The 17,815-nt window shown below is 37.7% G+C and overlaps 1 protein-coding gene across 12 annotated transcripts in view; it reads right to left on the bottom strand.

Annotated features, from left to right (window-relative positions):
- The window catches only part of SGMS2 (sphingomyelin synthase 2), a 108,552-nt gene that overhangs the window by 66,199 nt on the left and 24,538 nt on the right, over positions 1–17,815 (bottom strand). For 7 of the 12 annotated variants that reach the window (XR_008955509.2, XM_063603859.1, XM_003829994.4 and 4 more), the window contains exon 2: positions 6,114–6,195. The gene's annotated coding sequence lies outside the window, so the exon portion shown is untranslated. Of the gene's footprint in view, positions 1–4,279; positions 4,388–6,082; positions 6,196–17,815 lie in introns of all 12 variants that reach the window. The other 5 variants (XR_008955511.2, XM_057302124.2, XM_057302120.2 and 2 more) reach the window with 2 other exon arrangements.

Below are 17,815 nucleotides of genomic sequence, written 5' to 3'. Positions count from 1 at the left end.
GCAATAAATAAATCATTATATCATGTTATACACCTTAATATATACAATTTTTATTTGTCAATTAAAAACACATATTTTTAAAGAAATCTTTATAGCTGTTGAATAAAACGTCATGTACTTACGTTGTACAACTGACCAGAGTTTCTACCTAATTCAAAATTAACTACTATGACTGGCTTTTGAGGCAACTCTGAGAGTCACTCCCCAATCCTTTTCATCCTTTTGACTTTCAGGCCAACTACTTCCTTGGGAAACACCACCATCTCTCAGTCAGCAAAGACAGAACCAGAGAGAGAGACTCTGCAAGTTCAGGAAGAAAGGTTCCAACTACTTTTACTCTCCGTTGCATCTCCTAATGTCACCACTTTCTCAGAGCAGGGTTTAGTCACTACTACAAAACATTGCTCAGGAACTGCAGAGCCACTAGCCTGGCATGTGGTGACACATTCCCAACACAATTCTCTAATATTCTGATTTCCCTTCCAAAAATAAATTCAAGTGAAATTAGAACTCTTAAAGATCAGATTGAGATTGAATGCCATTGGCTTTCTCCCCATACCTATGCTCCTACACATCTCTTCAGCCCAGCACAGGGTTTTAAAGCTCACTGCTTAACACAGGGCTATCTCCTCTGCTGGTTATGAGCTGCAAGGACAGAGTCCATGTCCTGTTCGTGTTGGTGTTCCTGGCCACTAGCCAAGAACCTGCAGCCCAGCCCTAGAATAGCAGTTGAATGAACGTGGCAGCCCACACACTCAAAGACACCAGAATTATCTTACCCTTTCCCAGAGAGCTTCAGGTACCTTTCTTTTCCTAAATGAGTCACTAATGTGTCTGTATAAATATGGTTTCCATATGTGTCACAGAGCCCAAACATTTCATCTGACTTACTGTGGTTTACTTTTTGTGATTACATTTTTATTATATCTTATATAAAAAGGGGGATATAACAGAAGGAAAAAACAGTAAAGCAAAAACCCATATCTAGCTTCAGAGCATTACATATCCACTGGAAGCCCTAAAGCAATGCTCCATGATCGCATGGCCTTTCCGCTGCATAACCCTGAGGTCATTTTTTGATACATAATTCTCAAAGTATGCAGTGCTGAAAGACCTTGAAGAGCTTTCTTAAATGATGTTATGGTTAAAATTTCTATGATTGCAGTCCTCGAAATCATAAAAGAATAAATACATCCTTGGAAAAGATCTCACTTCTCTTTTTCTTCATTCCTTCACAATTCAGCCCCCACCTCTCAAGGAGCTGTCTAGAGCATGGCGAGCAAGCTAATGCTTTCCCAGAGTTTATGACAGATGCCAGTTCTAGTGTTCCCCAAATGCTAACATTAATACACACAACTACTGTATAGGGTAGTCACCATTACCACCCCTATCTGAGGTATGAAGTTAGAAATGTAACAAGTGACAGAGGTAGAATTTGAACGCATCTGAGTCCAGGCTCCTGGAACCATGCTATGTTGTGATTTTCTGGGATCTTGGGCTATTTTTACAATTAGAGATGTGACCCAAGGGCAATGGATTTCCATCCTGGTGAGTTCTTCTGGGGAGAGACTGCACCTCTCCCAGTCCTGTCCCCAACTCTTCCTCCTCACAGTTACCATGTAGGAGCATGAAAACTATCCATGTTTGCCCAGTAAGGTGGCATTCTTCCAAACATTAGCTGGCCCCACCTTATAACACACAAGCGAGAAGCTCTAGGTCACTTGACCTCAGGGCACATGCAAATGTTTATCAGGCTGCCCAGTGACTTGTAGAGGCAGCATTTCCTGGAAACATCGTGGTTAGACATTTGATTCAGTGAGGTGTTCAGAGCATCTGAATCACTCCTGTTGCCTAGCAACTTGTTTGTGTTTGGCAGGATGAAGACAACTCAGGCACAGGTACAGTCGGATATAAGGCAGAAATCTATTCAGCACGACGTCCTCCCAACACTAGACTGCTGATTTAGTGCTTAAACTTGACAGTGTTCTTTCCCACTTTCTCACTCTTGGTAGAGGCTCCTTCAGTCATTCTCTTTAAGTCAGGAGCATTCAAAAGGCACTATGCTGTACACAGAATAAACAGATCTTTGTAGCTGAAATATAGGCTACTATTTTTCCTACAGAGTTTTGAAAAAAAACTTTTAAGACAAAGCTAATTACAGGGTTCTTACATATAAAAGGGAAAAGAGTTATACAGTATCATGGAAATTACTTGTCATCCTTAAAAGAATTAGTTCTTTCACATATTCGCATATCTGTCCCTTTTTTTGATAACAAGAATTGATTACCACAATATAAGTAGCTTCGGAATCAAGGAGGTTCACCCTCCAATACCGTCATAAATACAAATATATAGCAAAGCTGGCCTAAAGTCACCTTACTAACCTTCATCTTCAAATTTAAGTTAGCATGTGTGCCTGGGTTACTCTAGGAGCCAAAAATCTAGAACAAAACACTGTGGGCTTGCATTCCATATACATTCTCCGACAGTTATGGCTTTTCCTCTATTATTTTATGTCTCCGCTACTTTCCCAGTCATTTCTATGCGTTAAATATTCAGAGAAAGAAAAGTGGTTTTAGAAAAGCCGCCCCCACCACCGCCCCAATACTGGAATTTCTGTTGTTGTTTCTTTCGTTTTTGCTCTTCTTGTCAGAGGACATGCCTGCTATAGAAACAAGAAAGTAAGATGTAAGGGTGTGCTTAAATGTTACTCCTAATCTTAGTGGGACAGTCCTGAGTTCTAGATTTATTAAATGTTTATGAACAGGAGGATACAAAAATTGTTTAGAAAATTTTATTTTTTCTTCCTTTCATCCAATAATATTCATCCTAACCTTGGGGTTTCAGTATCCTGATATTCGTAAGAACTATTAAAAATCAAATAGATATGAATTACTTCACTTTTTTAACAACTATAAAATGGGTATATGAGTTTACTTAGCAAAGATTTTCAACTTAAACACGTTAATCCTTTATCTCCTCCAAAATATTTTTCTTTTTGAAAGGCACATTTAAGGAAAAAAATCTTTCTATATTAAAAAATTCTTGAATTCCACCAAAGTCCATAACAGATTTAAGAAAAGAGTACCCTCATTATCTAGAACTGGCTAACTGTAGGCTGCAATTACTAGTGGCAAGAAATAAGGGGGTTGAATCACTCTCCAAACTATTTCAATGTCCTTAACCACATCTCTCAAGCAAGTTTTCTAATTTGGGGTTCGTAGTTGATAGGTGGACCTCCTGAAGCCCTGTAAAATGTTTTGGCTCATGCACATAACCAGAAGTAGAAAGCTTATTTCTTCAGATTCTCAAAATTGAATTTAGGTCTTGGGAAATCAAATTGCCAGCAGATAACTGAGGATTTAACCTCATGAATTTGTTGCTGACTACCTGCTTAATATAAATTTCAGTAACATAAAAGAAGAATGTTTGTTCCCATGCTGAAACTGAAGATTTCTAATAATTAAATAGCAGTAGAGCCCCATCTATGACAGCAAGCCAGTTTACTGCATTTGTATACCCTGAGAGCTAAATTACCACTAATTGTCTCATCTTTCGAAAATGTATTTAAACTTCATTAGATATGTGAATGTCTGTTATGGCCAGGCGAAAGAGACCGACCTAGTCCCTGGCCTCACAAAGCTTGCAGTCTGGTTGGAGAAACAAACAAATCATTATCACACAGGGAGATAAATGTTTAGATAATTGAAAGTTCAGGATGCTATAAGAACACATTGCCAAGGCACGCAACCCAGTCTGACATTTAAGCTATGAGAATTGGCAAAATATCCAGACGCTGATGACAGCAGGTACTCTCACAAGTTTCTAGTAGACATGTAATAAGAAAACCTTGGCCAGGTGCAGTGGCTCATGGCTGTAATCCCACCACTTTGGGAGGCCGAGGCAGGCGGATCACCTGAGGTCAGGAGTTCGAAACCAGCCTGGCCAACATGGCGAAACCCCGTCTCTACTAAAAATACAAAAATTAGCCGGGCGCAGTGGTGGGTGCCTGTAATCCCAGCTATTCAGGAGGCTGAGGCAGGAGAATTGCTTGAACCCAGGAAGTGGAGATTGCAGTGAGCCAAGATCGCACCATTGCACTCCAGCCTGGGCAACAGAGAGAGGCTCCGTCTCAAAAAAAAAAAAACCTTCCTCTCAGAGAGGCAATTTAATGATATCTATTAAAATTACACATACACCTTATGACCTGCAATTCTACTTTACAAGTTTATATAGATATATTGTCTACATGCAAAATAACCTACATACAGTTACTTACTGCAGTACTGTTTAAGAGCAAACAATTGGCCACAACCCAAATGTTGTCCATCAATAGATCACTATTTTAACTGTGGAACATCCATAAATGGACTCTGTTAGTCTGTAACTGCTTTGAAAAAAGAATGAGGAAAGTGTCTTAGTACTAGCTTATTAAGTCCTCCTACATATATCGTAAGGGAAAAAAACATACATTGCAGAGAAATATAGTATGCTATCTTTTACATTATGAAGAGGGCAAATAGGAATATTCCTATTTGCTTATTTATGCATAAAGAAATTCTAGAAGGATGCTTTAGACATTGACAGAGGCTGAGAGGATGGTGGAGGCAGAATTTGGGCAGACTCTGTGAATGCGAAATGTATGAAAATGCTATACTTAAAAAGTAATCCTTACATCAAGTGTGTGGGACATTGCAAAGGAAAAAAAAAACAGTAATCCTTTATTTTTCAAGCCCAAGTTATATCAACCTAGCACCTTTTTTTGGTTTATTATTTTAACACGCTTCTAAAATTCTGCAGTGATTAAATTAGAACATACGACTACTCTATTTTCCAAATCAGGGTTTCACTCTCTCCTTTCCTGCTTGTGTCCATCTGCCATCCTGAAGGGGGTTTCCCCAGAGTACCTGAGAGCGAGGCAAGTCCTCTGTGCCTCCCTGCTCTGGTTTGTTGGCTGAGGATATTCAAGAGCTTTTTTTAAAGCTCATGAAAGGATTTTGTTTTGTTCACTGCCTCATTCGCAACACTGACAAGAATGCCTGGCACATAGAAAGCGCTCAGTAAGTATTTGTTGAATAAATAAATTCTTTTCTTCACTCAGCTTCAATGAGACAGACACCACCAGACAAAGGGAAAGATATCAAAATGGTGTCAAATATTTAGAAATAGCTGCCATTCTTAGTGCCAGCTCAAAGTAGGCATTCTAACCTTAGCAACATTCCTAGAATTATTGTGAATTTCACAGAAGACAAATAGTGTTATAGAATACTGTGCTGAATAATATTAACTACCTACAAATATTTATTTTAAATGATTTGGGATTACATGGTCCTGGTGTCTATCTTAGGGTAGAAATCTTTTTAGGCAAACACCACAATAAACAGTAATGATAAAAAGTAAAAAAACCAAAACAGCTATCATCAGGGTCAAATGAACCCTAGTCTTAAGGTGCCCAGAGATATAGCAAGAAAAGGGAAAATCTTTTGCACTAAAAAATGCAACTATTTTTATTGTCAAGAATAAAATTATACTTGAAATAAAATTCCAAGTACTCTAGGCAGTGAATTGAGTTGTACTGCTTCAACCACACAAGCAAAACCTCTTCTTCCTCAGTGGGCACAGAATGGGTATAACTGCCACAGCTCTTTAATTTTGGTTTAGATAACAATAAAAACAGAATAACTTTGCTAGTAATTTCTGTACTGTTGCTAAAAGGTACATGGCTGACTGATATCTCTTTGAAGATTTTCTGTTTTCTTAAGGCATGGTTGAGACAGTTAATCGAGTGCTCTCTTTTGGCAATAATGCAAACAGGTTAGGAAGTTATGGGGTTACCTCTATTTCTCTGGCTGTCATTTAAAACGGCAATCCAAGACTGAGAAAATATCCATTCACCTGAAAGAACTTGAAATTTAAGACTCTCCTGAGGATGAAATAAAAATTCTCACAGTTACGACATTTATGAATGTCTTAACCAGAGAAGGGAAGATAGCAGCAAAGCTGCAGGATAACTGATAGACCGCCAACCTTCAGCTGATGTAAGTTAGACTCATGCTATAGCAGCAGGAAGCACCAAACCTACTGTTTCCAGATGGTAGCACAGCAATTCCCACCTTGGTCCTTGCAGCAGTCAACACTCCCAGTTTCTGGCAGGTCCTTTTGGAGAAGAGTGTTATAGGGCCACAGGATGCAGCTCTAGGGGAAGAAAAAGTCAGAGATTAAATAAGAATGAGGCTTTGTTGCTATGTTTTGCTAGTTTTCTGGGGGTGGAGGTGGAATGAAGAGCCCTCTGATGCTACCCTCCTAGAGCTCTCCGATACTGGCCCTCTAGGAGAGTTGCCAGGAAAACACTGGCTCTAACAGGTACTGACATTTCAGGTCAAGTAAAGCAACTCAGCCATTCACTCCACTAATATTTAACACCTGCCAGCCCCTATTTAAAGTTGGAGCAGGGCAGGCAGGCAGATTCCCTTGCCTCCTGATGTTCACGTTCTAACACAGGAACACACAGATAAACAAGAAGACCAGTCAATGTCACTCAAAAAAGTCAGTCAGAGTCAGGGCAAGGCTGATGTGGTCGATGTAGAGCAAGTGGTGTCAGGGAAGCCTTTCTGAGGGGATATTTAAGACTTAATAAGGGTTGGGGATGGAGGGGTGGGGCAGCTACAAAAGAAGAGTAAGTCAGGCAGAGGGAACGGCTGGCCCAAAGGCCCTGAGGCAAGAATGAGCCAGGAAGGTTTAAAAAGAATGGGAAGCACGGCGGGAGTATTGTGAACTAGGCATAGAGAAGGGAAGAGGAGTGCAGAGGGCTTTATAGGACAGTAGAAGGACTATGTACATAAAGGGCAAACTAAGTGTCACAGAAACTTAGGTTGATGTGCTGTGCATAATCTGTCACCTTCTACTAAATGGTGGAAGATTTCCTTTGAAATACATACAGTTGCTGCAGTCTTTCAATGGATTTTTTAGTTGAAATTTGCCTTGTGGATGGAAGCAAAATATAGGCTACTGGCCAGAGGTCTGCAGTTCATAGAACCACAATATGAATATCCAAAGAATACAACCTGAGACTACCCAATAGTGCATATATGTATATGATTTGGTAGCATATATATATATATATCTTTTAACTACCTAACAAATTTCATTAAAATCTGTTTAACAACTGCAGGATGTACACTCATCTGCAACCAGAAATCGATTTTTAGTTGAGATCCCATCTTAATCAAAAATACTCAACTCTTGGAAGAAACTCAAGAACAAATGTGTCACTCTTAGGTATATACCCCCCAAAAAAATGAAAACACCAGTCCAAGCAAAAACTGTACACAAATATTCATAACAGCATTATTCATAATGGCCCCAAAGTGGAAAAAACCCAAATGTCCATCAACTATTAAATGGATAAACAAAATGTGGCAAACCCATATAATATTATTGGGCAATGGAAAGGAATAAAGCAGTGATACACACTGTAGCACGAATGAATCCTGACAACATTATTCTAAGTGAAAGAAGCCAGTCACAAAGACCACATGTTATATGATCCCATTTATATGAAATGTGCAGAATAGGCAAATCCATAAAGACAGAAAGATTTGTGGTTGCCAAGGGCTAGGGGAAGAAGAGAATGGAAAGTGAATGCTAATGGGTATAGGGTTTCTTTCTGGAGTGCTGTAAATATTCTAGAATTAAATAGTGGGGTTGGTGGCACAACTCTGAATACACCAAAAACTACTGATTTGTACACTTTAAAAAGGCCAGTTTTATGGTATGTGAATTACATCTCAGTGCAACTGTTGTAAAATTAAAAGAACAAAAGAATATCTGAAATGCTGTGAACAGATGAAATAAACTTCAACTGGCCCAAAATGCTATATTCCAGTAAGCATTACTAGACCCCATTAAAAGGCACAAGCAGTTTAGTTTTACACTTCAGATACTGTACACCACACTCCCCATGGTACATGTTTACCCCTCTGGAAAGATCACCTTATCCTTGGAGGATGTTTTTCTCATTTCACTTGGAACCCTTCTCCGGTTATCACCCTCTCTCGACTCCACCTACCATCCCCACTCACTCCACGCAAATAAAATTAAAGCAGATAGTTGCTTTTGCACTCTAACTCAAGTCTGTGGACAATTACAATTGTTTAGAGCATGGTATTAATGATATTTCTAATATGGTCAGCTTATAGATTTTATTCAGTTACACAGCCAAACCTAGCACTTTTCATCTAGTCAAGCTGAAAATGTGTGCCCTTGTCAAAAAGGAGAATGGGCAAAAGGGTAGATACTGGAAATGCAAAACAAATTCAAGCTTACTACTCCAAAATCCCTTTCTGTATACATCTTAACATGGTGTTACATTAAGACTACATTCATTTTAAATAGTATCTTATAAGTTCATGATTTATTTTAAAGTATATGTAGAATGTATAATTTCACAAAGGAATAAAGTAAATTATATAACAACAGCAAAATACTACTGTGAGATGATTAATGTAGAATCACAGAGGCAGGTAAATATAGAGAGGGGTTCTTGATCACAAGGTGTAGTGGAAGAGGGAATGCTATCTCCTGGGACTGAATATTGTTCTACCTGCTCCCGGTAGCAAATCACTGCAGAGACAGCAAAGCTTGATGTTTATGAACAAGGATTCTGAAGGCCGACTCCACACTTAGCATGACTCCACGATTAAGTATTATGGCTCCAGGCATGATACTTAATTTCCCTGAGCCTTAGTTCCCTCATCTATAAATAGTACTAACTTAACAAGGTCCTTAAAAGAATCAAAGGTTATATAAAAACAAAAATAGATCTAAAGGGAGAGACAGATTGCAAAACAATAATAGTAGAGGACTTCAACACCCCACTTTTGGCAATGGATAGATCATCCACGCAGAAAATCAGTAAAAAACATTGGAATTAAACTATACTCTAGACCAAATGGACCTACTAACAGACATTTACACAACATTTCATCCAATGGCTATACAATACACATTCTTCTCAGCAGCACATGGAACACTGTCCAGAATAGATCATATCTTAGACCACAAAACAAGTCTCCACAAATTCAAAAAGTCACTGTTATATCCAAGTGTCTTTTCTGAATCCAATGGAATAAAACTAAAAATCAATAACAAGAAGAGCTTTGGAAACTGTGCAAATGTATGGAAATTAAGCAAAATGCTCCTGAACAATCAACAAAGAAATTAAGAAGGAAATTTAAACATTTTTCAAAATAAATGAAAATGGAAACACAACATACCAGAACCTATCAGATACAGCAAAAGCAGTACTGAGGGAATTTTATAGCACCATATGCCTACATTGAAAACATAGAAAGACTCCAAATAAATAACCTAATGGTGTACCTCAAGGAACTAGAAAAGAACAAATCCAAAATGAGTAGAAGGAAATAATAAACATCAAAGCAGAAATAAATGGAGAAAAAAGAAAGAACCAAAGGAGTTAATACTAATAAAGACATCAGAAACAGCACCTGGTATATAGTAAGCATTATATGTATTTGTTAAATGATTAAAATAGAGGATACTAGTTAAGTCTTGCAAAATGACTAAAACTGTACTGCATATTTGGCTCTCCTTTGTAGCTAGAGGGGAAAAAATTTTCCAAACTCAGAGAAAGAGAGAAAATGCATATATCTCCATATGTGTTAGGAGGAAGGCAAGTGGGAACCATATTTTGTTCCTCAGGAGGAAAAAGAAAGCATTTGACACTTAACTTTAATATGGTCTGTACACAAGAGGCTATGAGCAATACTGCAGACCAGGGAAGACCGCCATATGACGTCACTTGATAGTTTTTCACTGTTTCTCAATAAATCCCAAGGCATAACTCTCTACAAATTCTGTAGTAGGAAGACAAGGCAATGTGATACAAATATACAGCTCTGATGATCGGCTCACAACTGCACCAGAAATCTCCAATCCATCTTTTACTTCCATTTCCCTCTGCCATGCTTCTGATAACCAGAGCTGAGGAGGAGACAGTTCCAGATCTCTGAAACAAATTCTCCAACATTAGGAGATGGCCAAAATATAGCCACATAAAAACACTAAGTAACCTGATGCATTGAAAAGCAACTCCCCCTAGAAGCATCTGTTTTTAAGTTTAATGGACTTCAGAGCCATTGTCTGGCTAAAGAACAGCCATAATCATCTCAGGGGATTAAACAACTTGGAAGAATATTCCTATTAGTCATAGTCATCTCAGGCTCCACCTAACAGTTAAACACAGAACTTTTATGAATTACAAAAGCTATTATGCTTAAGCCATGTTTTATTGTAAATTGGACAGTAGATAACTTTTCTTTAAAAGACTAGTTATACAGTACAAACCTTAGCTAGAAAACGACCCGTCTTCCTTCAGATAGTCCCATATTGTACATGGAAGACATGATAAAGTTGAATTTCCACAGCTATTACACAGTCCTGTGACTAAGCTGATGTCCCAGTGATTTATCAGCCGTTTTCATTCCATCTGGCAAAGCATGTTGTTCTTAAGGCTAATTATTTAACAATGTTTTCTTCAGATAAAATGGTAATAATCTTATTAACCAACGATAGCAATGTATTTTCATTTGCATACCTATGGAGTATTGCTAAAGAGAATAGAAAATAGATTAATTCCCTTGCAGTTCACGTACACTAAATGTAGCATTCTGCAAGGAAGGAGAGCAAGAGATGGCATTTATAACTAACTCCTGTGCATTCTTGGAGAAGCTTTTTTTGACCCTTCCAGACCGCATTTGGTTTCCTTTCCCTTGCTCCACGTTACTTTCTACTTTTTCTCTGACTTAACAGTTTGCTAACTGTAACTTTGGTCAGTTATTTGTAGAGATTTACTTGTCTCTTTCCAGTGAGACTGCAAGCTCTGTGAGGGAAGGGATCACATGTGTCAGATTCTCTGCTGTCTTTCTGGCACAGAATTGAGGGTTATAAATATTTGTTCACTGACTAACTCCCATTTTATAAGATAAGCTGTGTTCCTAAAGAATCACATGTCAGTTCCTCTCAAGATAAGGAAGTCACTGAAGTAATCTTATAAGGGGAGGGAGTAAGCCCCACTAATATCATTTAATATTATGAAACAGTGACCCACAAGTTTGAACTTACAGAAGCAGAGTCCATGGATATGGCTATGGCAGATGTGACTGAGGGGGAGGGAGAAAAGGAGTGGGGAGGAATGACCCACTAATTTAGATGGGTACTTTCAGAGTGAAAGTTTATTATAAGAGCTCAAATAGTGTTTTCTAATTATAGACTGTTAAATTTAAAATATATTGAAAGGCCACTCTGTACTGCTCTCTGCCCAATGCAGACTGAATTAAAATATCCAAGAAACAGGACTTTTTTTTTAAGCCCAGAAAGCCTGACACACCTATTAAAAAGTTCTGTCTCATAAGCTCTGCTTTCTACAGTTTCTGTTAGGTCTTCCATGGCCCAGACAATTGGCAATCTTGTTCTTTCTTTCATGACACAAAGTTGTTATATCCAAATGATTAACCTCCTAAGGTTAAAGTCATGAGCAATGACAAGAAGGTCATATAATATCATAACAGTAAAAATTAAATAATTTTAAACAAATGCCTTCAAACCTTCTGCAATAAAAGAAAATAAACTCTTATACTTTAACATTTAAAGTGAGAAAGTGTTTAACCTTACTAGTGAGAAAAGAAACTCAAAGAAGTGAGATACCATTTTTCTACATATTAAATTGACTCTTTAAAATACCAACATAAAATTATTACGCTGCTTTCCAGGGCTATTGTAAAATATATTTCATATATTCTATAAACCTCCTAAGAATGTCAACAAAGATGAGCTCCGAGCCTATTAACCATGATATTGCCAGTAACAGTAAAAAAAATGAGAAACAAGTGTCCAATAATAAGAGACATGTTAAAAACAACATGGTGGGTAGATACAATGGAATAATGAAATGCTCCTATCACAGTTAGTGGGGAATGATAAGAGATGCATTATATATTCATGGGTATAAAACAATGATACATGTATGATCCTATTTCTCCTGTTTCTACAAGTTGCATGTGTAAATACAAACGTGACTAGAAAGATAATGCAAAATGCTAACAGATAATAGATTTATAGATGACTTAAATTTTTCTTTTGCTTATTCAGGCATAACATTTCCTAAAATAAACATGAGTTGCTATTATAATTAGAAAGTTAAAGAGAAAAGATGACACAAAAACTCCCAAAACACATTTCCAAATAGCTACCATAGTCACATTCTTTTTAAAAAAATTATTATGACTTGGGAGGCTGAGGCAGGTGGATCACGGGGTCAGGAGATCCAGACCATCCTGGCTAACACGGTGAAACCCCGTTTCTACTAAAAAGACAAAAAAAAAAATTAGCTGGGTGTAAGTGATGGCAGGCACCTGTAGTCCCAGCTACTCGGGAGGCTGAGGCAGGAGAATGCAGTGAACTCAGGAGGCGGACCTTGCAGCAAGCCGAGATCGCGCCACTGCAATCCAGCCTGGGCGACAAAGTGAGACTCCGTCTCAAAAAAAAAAAAAAAATTATTATGACAAGCACATTGTTTCATATCATTATGCTCTGAGGATAAAAACGGCACACCTCATTTTTCATTTTGATCAGTCTGTGTGTGGGGCAAGCAAATAAAGACATTCAGTCTGGAATCTTAAAAGTTTTCCTTTTAGCAAGATGCCATTTGTGGTGATGTACCACCAAGTAGCAAAGAGATCAGCCTCTCCAGTTAAATATAGCCTAATTATATAGTTGATAAAAATAAAGGAAAATGTACGCATTTACTATGATTACTACTCATGCTCAAATAAAATCCTGTCTTTGAAATAGAAATGAAACCAAAAGTAAAAATAAAACAAGAAACTTAATTCAAAAATGTGAATTAAGATAGAAGCAAATTTGGGAGGGGGTTATTATAGAGAAGCTTCCCTTCTTGCTCAGGGAGAGAGGATATTTGCTGGGATGCAGAAAAACTCATCAGGATATACAGAAGTGTTATTATCAAAACTGTAAGGATCCTGTAGAATATACACCTGAGTAGGTTAACAGACTGAGCAGAATGGCTATACCTGAGTAATTTAGCCAGAGCTAAGTTTATGTTAACTATCCAGGTTAGGCAGTGCCCTTCAGCTTTCTAGCCATCCAAATCTCTCATTGACTGGATAGTAATTACTTGGACTACCTGGTTGGTAATCCATGTCCTCTAGTTTTTATTTTCCTCTCTCCTAATCTGTTGTTGTCCTTGTTCTTAAGATTTCTAAGAGGTTGCTTACTCTAGCCTCCTCTGTAGTTATCAGCGGTTTGCTTCTCTTGTGAGAAACTTGTTTGAAAGACGAATGATTTGTACTTGTCATAACTCTTACAAAGACTTCCACCAGGTGTACCATGAGCATGGCATGCACCGTAGACTTCCACACCCTGCAGGCTTCCAATATTCCTTCCAAGCAATCAGAAAGCAAGTTGCATATTAGCATATTTACATAAACCCCTATTTCGCAAAGCAAAGTTTTTTCAAGTCTTCTTTTAAGTTTTAGAGGCAGGATGACATGCAGAGAGAACAAAACGGGAGTTAAGAAATTAAATATTCATGATGCCAAGGAGTTATTTGGTGGTGTCCATATGAAAGAGAGTATTAAAGTACCAGGAATCACTGGAGCAAGAGAAGAAGAAAGTGAAATGAGGGGTACACTCGTAGAAGGTTTTGCAACTGAATCTTGAGCAACATAAAGGAAAATAAAGCAAAGCCCCCAGAAGTTGGGAAGATGAATGCATTTGGATGAGCATCAAGGTGGAAATCAGAGGACCTGCCAGTGGAACCTCAGAAACCACCCAAGCTCTAATGGGCTGTCACAAAACGGGATGGTGATGCTGACCACGTAAATAGGTCAGCCACATGCTTTTACCTCAGACTTCTAAGTCATGCAAGGTCAGAGGCTACACCTCAGGTACTACAGGAAGGGAAAGTGAAAGGAGTAAATGTTACTAATGTCATTTTCAGTGATCACACCACTCTTCTTGGGCTAGGTACCCTGGATGCCCCTTGATCTCAGAATATGGCACCTTCAAGAGAAGGATGGGGTTTAGCACACAGAAAGAGAACCTCTGAGGTTTTTCCTTACCTCCATAAAGAGTCTAAAGCTTGCTATAGGAAAAAGTAAAGAATAATTCTTATCTTTCCAAAAAGGCTTAGAGATAGTAAACAATACCAGTTTTCCATCACATTTCTAAACAAACAAAAAAGTATAAGGGAAATGTAACCACATTGTCTTAGACCATTCTTGCACTGCTATAAAGAAATATCTGAGACTGGGTAATTTATAAAGAAAAGAGGTTTAATTGCAGTTCTGCAGGCTTTACAGGAAGCATGATGCTGGCATCTGCTTGCTTCTCAGGAAGCCTCAGGAAACTTATAATCATGGTGGAAGGTAAAGGAAGAGCAAGCACATCACATGGCCAGAGCAGGATCAAGAGACAGTGGGAGGAGAGATGCCATACACTTTTAAATGACCAGATCTTCTGAGAACTCACTATTGTGAGAACAGTACCAAGAAGATGATACTAAATCATTCATGAGAAATCCACCACCATGATCTAATCACCTCCCTGCAGGCCCCACATCCAATACTGGGGATTATAATTCAACATGATATTTGGGTGGGGACACACATCCAAACTATATCACACGTGTATTCTTTCCAGTGGGGATACACACACTCATTTTTCACTTTGTTTTTCATTTCAAATTTAGTACTTTGGCTAAATTGTAATAATGTAATGATAATGGAATAATGTAGTTTGTGAGCTACCGTCTAATTGAGAGCAGAGGGAAATATGATGAAAACAAGCCAAGGGCTTTCTGGGGAAAAGACCATGGGCAAAAACTATTTATTACAATTAGGAGATCTGGTTTTAATCTGGACTCTGATATTGTGATCTTTAAAAAGTCAATTGTGATCTTTAAAAAGTCACTTTAATTCTGTGGACCACAGTGAACTCAACCACAATTTGCAGTTCATCTGTACCCTCAGGACCCAGACATCTCCTAATACATAGTAAGTATTTTCAAGTATTTGTTGAAGGAGAAAAATAAAGACACTGATTTAATAGTCTCTCAAATTTGTTCTGACTTTCCATTGCCGGACTGTCCAATACAACAGCTACAAGGTACATGGGGCTACTTAAGTTTTAATTTAAATTCATTAAAATTTAAAATTCAGTTCCTCAGTCACACTAGCTACATTTCAAGTATTCAATAGCCACATATGATGACTTGTGGCTACTGTACTGGACAGTGTAAAATTATAGAACATTTCATCATTGCAGTCAGTTTTGCTGGACAGGAGTGCTCTCAGACATAACTAAGGAGAAAGGCAACGCATTGTACCCTCCTGTAGACACAGCTGTCTATTCTATGAAACTTCATGAAAGGTTTACAGAGGGAACACGAGGAACTCAAGCAGAAATTAAGCATTCCCTTAGAGAACCAGTCTGTTTCTCTGCATGTTGAAAGTACTGCTTCTCAGGATAGTCTTCTCAACGAATTGTGCTGAACAACTAGACTTCCACATGTAAAAAAAAATGAATCTAGATACTAATTTATAAGATAACATAGAAGAAAATCTAAGTGACCTTAGGTTTGGCAATAGGTTGTTAGATGTAACACCAAAAGCATGAAAGAAAGAAAAAATTGGTAAGTTGGACTCCATTAAAATTAAAAACTTCTACTCTAAGAAACACTGTTAAGAAAAAGACAAGTCATTGACTAGGAGAAAGTATTTGCAAAACACACATCTGATAAAAAACATATTCTAAATATAAATAGAGCTCCTAAAACTCAACAAGAAAAATAACCTAATTAAAAGGTGGGCAAAATATCTGAACAGATGCCTCATCAAACAAGACATATAGATGACAAAAAATTATATGAAAAGATGCTCAATATCATATGCAATTAGGGATTTGCAATTTAAAACAACAATGAGCTACAACCATACACAACAGCTAAAATCCATACTAACACCACCAAATGCTGGTGAGGATGTGGAGCAACAGGAACTCTCATTCATTGCTGGTGGGAATGCAAAATAATCCACCCACACTGGTAGACAGTAAGGCAGTTTCTTATAAAACTAAACAGAGTCTTATCATGTGACAAGGCAATAGTTCTCCTTGGTATTTACTCAAATGAATTGAAAACTTCTGTCCCCACAAAAGCTGCACACAAATGTTTAAGCAACTTTATTCATAATTGCCTAAAACTGGAGACAACCTAGAGGTCCTTCAATAGGTGAATGAGTAAACAAACTATGGTACATCACATAATGCAGTATTATTATTCAGGCTAAAAAGAAATGAGCTATTTCAAACTACAAAGACATGAAGAAACATTAAATGCAAACTGCTAAATGAAAGAAGCCAATCTGAAAAGGCTATATACTGTATGATTCCAACTACATGAAATTCTAGAAAATGTAAAACTATGGAGACAGTAAAGAGATGAGTGGTTGCCAGAGGTTGAGGATTGGGGAGGAGTGAATATGCAGAACACAGACTTTTAGGGCAGTGAAACTATTCTGTATAGTACTACAATGAGAGCTACATGTCATTACACATTTTTCAAAACCCACAGATTGTACAATATAAAAAGTGAACTCTAAACTATGGACTTTGGTTAATAATATATCATATTGGCTCATTAACTGTACAAAGTGTACTACACTAATGTGGGATACTGAGGGGTAGGGGTATAGCTTATGGGAACTCAGTACTTTCTGTTCATTGTTTCTGTAAATCTGAAACTGCTTTTTAAAAAACGCCTATTAATTTACCAAAAAAGTATTTCTCAGAATTAGCTATAAACTCTTAGTATTATCTAAGACAACAATAATCTGTTTTCACAAAGTAAAACAAGAAATACTCCAATTACGTGGTTTAAGATGCAACGCAACACCCAAACATTAGTCAAAAACAGCTTTCCTTTAAAGTTCATATGGAACCAAAAAACAGCCCGCATTGCCTAGTCAATCCTAAGCCAAAAGAACAAAGCTGGAGGCATCACGCTACCTGACTTCAAACTATACTACAAGGCTACAGTAACCAAAACAGCAAGGTACTGGTACCAAAACAGAGATATAGATCAATGGAACAGAACAGAGCCCTCAGAAATAACGCCGCATATCTACGACTATCTGATATTTGACAAACCTGAGAAAAACAAGCAATGGGGAAAGGATTCCCTATTTAATAAATGGTGCTGGGAAAACTGGCTAGCCATAAGTAGAAAGCTGAAACTGGATCCCTTCCTTACACCTTATACAAAAATCAATTCAAGATGGATTAAAGACTTAAATGTTAGACCTAAAACCATAAAAACCCTAGAAGAAAACCTAGGCATTACCATTCAGGACATAGGCATGGGCAAGGACTTCATGTCTAAAACACCAAAAGCAATGGCAACAAAAGCCAAAATTGACAAATGGGATCTAATTAAACTAAAGAGCTTCTGCACAGCAAAAGAAACTACCATCGGAGTGAACAGGCAACCTACAAAATGGGTGAAAATTTTCGCAATCTACTCATCTGACAAAGGGCTAATATCCAGAATCTACAATGAGCTCAAACAAATTTACAAGAAAAAAACAAACAACCCCATCAAAATGTGGGCAAAGGATATGAACAGACACTTCTCAAAAGAAGACATTTATGCAGCCAAAAGACACATGAAAAAATGCTCATCATCACTGGCCATCAGAGAAATGCAAATCAAAACCAC

The sequence above is a fragment of the Pan paniscus genome, chromosome 3, assembly GCF_029289425.2.
Source record: "Pan paniscus chromosome 3, NHGRI_mPanPan1-v2.0_pri, whole genome shotgun sequence".
Taxonomy (NCBI): domain Eukaryota; kingdom Metazoa; phylum Chordata; class Mammalia; order Primates; family Hominidae; genus Pan; species Pan paniscus.
This window is presented reverse-complemented; position numbering and strand designations above follow the sequence as displayed.